Source organism: Anopheles gambiae, chromosome 3 (genome assembly GCF_943734735.2).
Source record: "Anopheles gambiae chromosome 3, idAnoGambNW_F1_1, whole genome shotgun sequence".
In the NCBI taxonomy this organism is placed as follows: domain Eukaryota; kingdom Metazoa; phylum Arthropoda; class Insecta; order Diptera; family Culicidae; genus Anopheles; species Anopheles gambiae.
In genome coordinates this window covers 98,055,915-98,062,099 of record NC_064602.1, presented here as the reverse complement: position 1 = coordinate 98,062,099, position 6,185 = coordinate 98,055,915, and the positions used below count along the sequence as shown (strand labels likewise).

Genomic DNA, 6,185 nt, shown 5'->3' with positions numbered 1-6,185 from the left:
TGTGTGATTTTAGGTTCGGGTTTGTTCGTCGGTCCTTCGTCGGCTTTTCGAGCGCGTTGATTACATATACCCATTTGACACTGGTGTGACCGTGCGTGTGGCAGTGTGGTTAATTTTATTATTATTGGGTTGTTATCTATTTTTACAAATTTTCACATATTTTTTCGTATGTTTCTAGTACTTATTTTTAATTTAATTCTTTTTTTTATTGGATATGAATTGTGCAAAATTTATTGCAAAACATGGGATGTCTGAATATGTAATTTCCAATCAGATTCTAATAGCATTTAATACAACCATTCAAAAGACAGATTTATGCTCATTATATCGCAATACCAGGCTAAATACTTTGCATTTGCGTCCAAAATCAAAGAAATAAAACTGGCAAAGGGTTGAAATGCTCACCACAGACCCGGCTAGGGTGCTGCAGCGACTGTCGAAGGGTAGAAAAACAACCGACCGAAGCGAGAAATAATAATCGTAGCATGCGTGCTGGCTGAATTTGTATGCGTCGTCAAATACCAAACGAAGCCGCACACTCACACACTCGCAGCAGCAGCGGCAGGCAACAACAACAACATCAACCCCCGATCAACTCGCACACATACACGCGCGCGGGCAAACCGGCATACGCTACTTTATTCGTGTTTTATTATGTATTATAATTATAAAATGACTAATACACACTTCGCCCGCCCGAAGTGCGCGGGGCCTCAATACACTCAACAACTGTTGACGAGCATGAGAGAGAGAGAGAGAAAGAGAGTGAACGTTATTGTGGAGGATGTTGATAGAATAATAGACACACATGTGTGTTACCGCTCCGTTCCTCTCTTCCCCCTCCTGCCCCCCTGCGGGATCCACCGTACACGCGAAACAAAACAAAAATTAAATACACCCCTAGCGAGCAAGGGGGCGAAAAATTAAAACCAAACGTCACTTGGAAAGCCGAGCAGCCCGCACACGCCGTGTGTTCGGTTCGCAGCTGAGCGGAGGGCACCACGCGAGACACACTCACAGCATAATAACACTCCTTAACGCGACCGTTAGTTTAGTCGCAGTCTTTAGTCTCTAGCTGACGCACACACTGTCTGAACCGGGGCTGGCCGCCGTCGCCATCGTGCTTGCGTATCACTTGCGCGCGTGTCTACAGCAGCAGCAGCTTTTGGTGCGCTGCGTTTGTGTTTGGGCGAGGGATTAGTTGTTGGTGGGACGAAAGTGGACGAAAGAAAGGGTTACAAATTGCAACGTAAAAATGTCCTTCCGAGTACGGCAATGAAAACACTTTAGAGTGCGGGATTTGTACACGATCGAGTAGGCTTTGCGCGAGGCCCACCGTCTCAAGAACGGCCAAGCCAGCTGATACTTTGCCAAAGGGGTGTGTGTGTGTGAGTGTTGATTGTTTAACTGTTGTTTGTGCGTTCTGTAAACTGCTTGTGTGTCTGCCGATACTGACAGTGAAAGTGCAGCGTGTAAATCGAACCCCGTGCTGGGTGAAGGGAACAATTTGTGCGGTCTCACAGAAACACAATCCAGCACCGTTAATTACTACGCCCGTCTGAAGGTGTCCTAACCGGTAACGATTAATGTGTGGCATAAAACGTACACAAGTGGTGGAAAAGGCAGTGCCAAAGCGATGCAAAACCAGTGAAGTGTCGGTGTCGAAGTGAGTCCGTTTCCTGTTGCGAAGGGAGCTTCGTGTGCAGCACTAATGTACTGAAGAATTCCGTAACCATCTCCAAAACAAACCATTTCTTCAATTTTGATTGCACGCACCATAAAGCTCGCCCACGGAAGGAACAAGCGAGCGTGTCGGTCGGGTCCGGGTCCGTACTGTCTGTCTCAGCGCTCACACCCTTCGCCAGCGCTAATGTGATTGTCGTAAACGACTCCAACACGTCCGACTTGGTGTTGTTCTACTCATTAACGCTTCCGCCACGGAATAATAGCATCAGTGCGCGCGCGAGAGCTGGCGGGATTTTTATGTATTTTTGCACGCATCATCGCACACCGGCCTGTCATCGGCAGAGACGCACGCCAGCTCGCCGTTTGAGTGTTGAGTGATACCGGAAAAGCGCCGTGACACCGGGAAGAAGGGATCGTATTGTAACGGGACACCGCCTCCGTTCATCCATCCCGGCAGTGTTGTTGTTGTGCAGCAGGTGAGTCTCGTAGGGCTGGAATGTGGAGAATGCCATTCGGAGTGTGTCGCCCGATGATGATGATCATGATGATGCAGGCGCAAGTGTCAAATGACAACGCGCGTTCCAACAAGTGCCGGCCACGAATTCCATGCTGCACGGCGCACCGGCCGTTGGAAAGGGGTTGGTGGGAGACTTTTACTATGTACGCTGCTTCCGCCGTGCCAGCTCAACATCAGCTGGCTGTCCCCAACTGAGGTGGGAGGAGTGCTGTGCGCCCATCCGGCTGCAGCGGGGAAATGCCGGCATGCTGGCTCGCAGCCTGCAACCATATTTATGTACAAGCGCAAATTTTGACGTTTGCGGATAATAAATGTATGCATGTGCTTATGTAGAATTCGCCACCGCGCGCTCACACACACGTGGCAGCACGTGCGGGAAAAGTATATAAAAACAGCCCGCGTGTGTGACTCAACCAGGCTGCCGCCCCGTGGGGTGTGCTCTTCTGCTTGCTGGCGGTTGCCGACGCGTTCGGGTCGCTGTTTCGCGCTCAAATGGCAGCAGCTCGCACGTGGGACAAGTTTTGTGTTGGAGTTCTGTGCGAATGTTTAGAAAAAGTAGGCGAAAATTGGTTTTTGTGGAAAGAATAAGAGGCTTTTTGAATTAATTAAACGATACAGAGCAAGTAGTGGAGCTACAGTCACTGCAAGACTCCATTTTGAAACCAGAGAAAACCCTCAAAATTCAACACTTGCTGAGCCATGTTTTGAAATTAAACCTCTATTTCAGCAATCCGCTCGCCGCTTACAAACCCATTTTAAAATGGCCAATTATAGTTATTGTAACAAACCCCCGTCTCCGTCACCCCCCATTACCATCAAATTGGCCAAAACTTTGCACCGTGAATGGGATAATTTATGCCATGCAATGAAGCCCCGTACGGGGTTCGATTCATGGTTCGAGCAAGAAGCAAACACGAACACATACACACACACACACACGTTTACAAGCTCCGTTCCATCGTTCTTTCTAATCGTTATTATGCGAGGTGTGGTATTCTACCGGCCAATCCCTTCCCTGGATCTCCTCCCCCCCCCTCCCCCATCCTAGGTTTACTGTCGCATCCGCTTTGTTGCACACTTGCAAGCACGCTTTGTTGCGATTCTAATGCGATACGAGTGTAATAATTCACCCCGGGTATAATAAGACACGGCACCGGCCACAAAGACACGGGGCTGGCTGCTAATACCGTTCGGCCACTTGTGCCACGCCGGCGCTGGCAAAGGATGGTTCGAAATGTTTAATTAGAGAGCTATTTCGCCTGCCCGGCAAAACAATTGGGCCCGTGGTGAGGGGGGGGGGGGATGTAGCTAGTAGCATGTAGAGCATTAGCAAATCGATTAAAATACTTTGCAAAAGAGATAGAAATGCGTTTTGTAAAGCGATTACGGCTTAAAGTATACCGCAAAACAAAGGCAATCGTTCGTTGTAACAACTTTTTAGTTATGTTTCATTTTTCATATAAAACCATCCTCAACCCGCCGATCTGATGTAGATGCAACTATGCAAAAGGCTCGGAAAGCAATTTAAATAAAATTATAATAAGCAACATACCCGACCGGCACACCGAAATGGTGTGCTAATCGATATTATCCAGTGGAAGATTTACTTTCTCGGCCATTATCTTCCTTCCCACACACACACACACGCACACACACCTGGATCAATCTGCACGCGCTCTGCATTATGCACTCTCCAATGCACCGCTTTGTGAGGTGAATTCTTTTACTCTCACCCGACCCCACAGCCCGCCCGTTCCCTTTTCACCCAGTGCTGGCCAGTTTTGGGGCCGAGCCCAGTGGCCAGTGTGTGTGCAGCATCCGATTAAGTGCAGTAGGTACGCCTTTAAGATTCGGATAACCCCGGTGACCGCGTTGTCTACCGAAACATGGAATTGAAATTAATGCTGGAGCCCTTTTGGTTGCTACTGATGTTGATATGCTCTGCCAGCCCCCTTCTCGCCATCCTCGCTTGCCAACCACCCACACGCATTGTGAAAGGAGAGAGAGAGAGAGAGGAAGGACCTGCCGGAGACCACACAATCCTATGTTCCTCCTCCTTCTCTTCTCCCTGCCTAAATGGTCGGGTTTCGGTGGTGGTGTGATGTTGCAGAATCTCTTCTCGATTAGATAGGCGGGTGGGGGCCTCGGCCCAGAACCGGGCTGAGTGTGCATTCGTGTGTACGGCCGGTCGGCACTTCGGGGGTATATCACTCGACAATCACGGACCTCACACACGGATTCCACTGTGCCGAACAGGGGAAAAGGGGGGGAGAAGGTCGGGCGCGTGCAAATTAACCCCTTTCCCTGCACAAACACCCACACACACACACATGCCGTGCAATTCCTCACCTTCCAAAGCGGCTATGTGCAGCACCACGTGTGGATTTATGTTGGCCCGCTTCCACCGAGAACGACGACGGACGGACGGCCGGCCAGTTCAGCTTGTAGCACTGATTGTTGTCTCGATTGTTTTCCTCCGTATCGGGAGGGAGCTCGCTGGCAAGGAGGGCACAAACACAAAAGCAAATAAATAAATAAAACTAGTAGCCAATCTTACTTTCGGGCTTTCCTTTCAGGGGGGGGGGAACCTTATCGGCTAATGGGTTGGCCATGCACGCGGGGCCACATAGTTTCAGATTTGTAGCTGGGATACTCAAGGCAAGGTGAAACGACGAAGCCCGGTGGCCCGGTTGCTGCAGCTAGTTGCTTCGATATTGCCACGATAAAGGGTCTTTCTGCCGGTGCTCCCAGCTGGCCGTACTTGCACGCTTCTTTTAAAGGGAAAACGATTCTCAACAAGCTACTATCGAACGAAGCGGCACGCTGCGAATGAAAATAGGTCCCGATGCACATGTCAGTTTTGATTTTCAATCATTAGGAAGTGATTAGCCGTCATTTTGAAAAGCTGAACCGTTATTTTTTTGGCAAGTCCTTTGAGGTGTTGAATTGAAAGTGATTGAATTGATGGTTGTAAGTTGTCATCGTCGTACGGTGGCGAATGTTTTCAGCTCGCAAACAAGGCAATTTTGGCGTCAAAAGGAACAGTAATAAAGAGTGATCTGTTTGGTAAATTGAACGAATTGAACAACAGATTGAACAGTGATTTGTGTTAGAAATTTGAGTTTGAGTAACCTTCTTTATTGCTTGTTGGTTTTGATCTCTGGTGGGATTTTATGAATTGTAATTTTAAAAAAATTTGCATTTATGTTCATTTAAAAAATTCATTATTTTCGCATTTTACGTATTTAAATGTACCGTAATATTAGTTTTTATAGCAACTGTATTTGTATTTGAACTTCAATAGAACGCAAAAAAGAAGGGGAACGCCCAATTTTAAATCGCATTTGTGCATTATCGTATAATTAATCGAGTAATCACCACCAGGCACACCCGGCACAAAGTGTATGAAAAATCAAAAAACCCTTCCCGCTTCGCTGAGCAACCGCATTAATGACCCTTCTGCCAATCGCAACAGAATTTTTCCCAAATTTCAAACGACTCACGCACCAACACACACACACTCAAAAAAAACCCTTTCCGGCCTTCCATAATGCAACCCCTTTTTCCCGAATTTCGCCGTATAAAGTGTATAATTTTCCTTTCTGCCCCTTCTTCAACTTTCTGCAATCGATTCGGTCGCTCGGTCGCTTGGTAAAACCCCCATGGCATGGTGGCGCACCTTCGCAAATGTATAAAAAAAAAACAGCGAACGAAAGGGAGGAACACTTCTAGAAGCGCGTTGGCTGGACGGGAAACAATATTAATCACTTACATCCAACCTCATTACGGTGACGTACGTACGATGCGTAATTAAGCAATGCATTTGACGCAAACACACGCACACACACACAGACACAGACGCACACCAGCGTGTGCTTCATATATTGAATTACCTAGCCCATGCAAATGAATATGCACCACAGCTGCAACATTCCTGCCCCGGGACACACGGCAACGACGACGACGACGACCGCTTGTGTGT

The 6,185-nt window shown here is 47.9% G+C and overlaps 1 protein-coding gene across 6 annotated transcripts in view; it reads left to right on the top strand.

Moving 5' to 3' along the window:
• The first annotated feature begins 950 nt into the window (after nucleotides 1–950).
• Nucleotides 951–6,185, top strand: part of LOC1280360 (POU domain, class 6, transcription factor 2) — a 54,001-nt gene continuing 48,766 nt past the window's right edge. For 4 of the 6 annotated variants that reach the window (XM_061653806.1, XM_061653809.1, XM_061653808.1 and 1 more), the window contains exon 1: nucleotides 951–2,162. The gene's annotated coding sequence lies outside the window, so the exon portion shown is untranslated. The remainder of the gene's footprint in view (nucleotides 2,163–6,185) is intronic. The other 2 variants (XM_061653810.1, XM_061653804.1) reach the window with 1 other exon arrangement.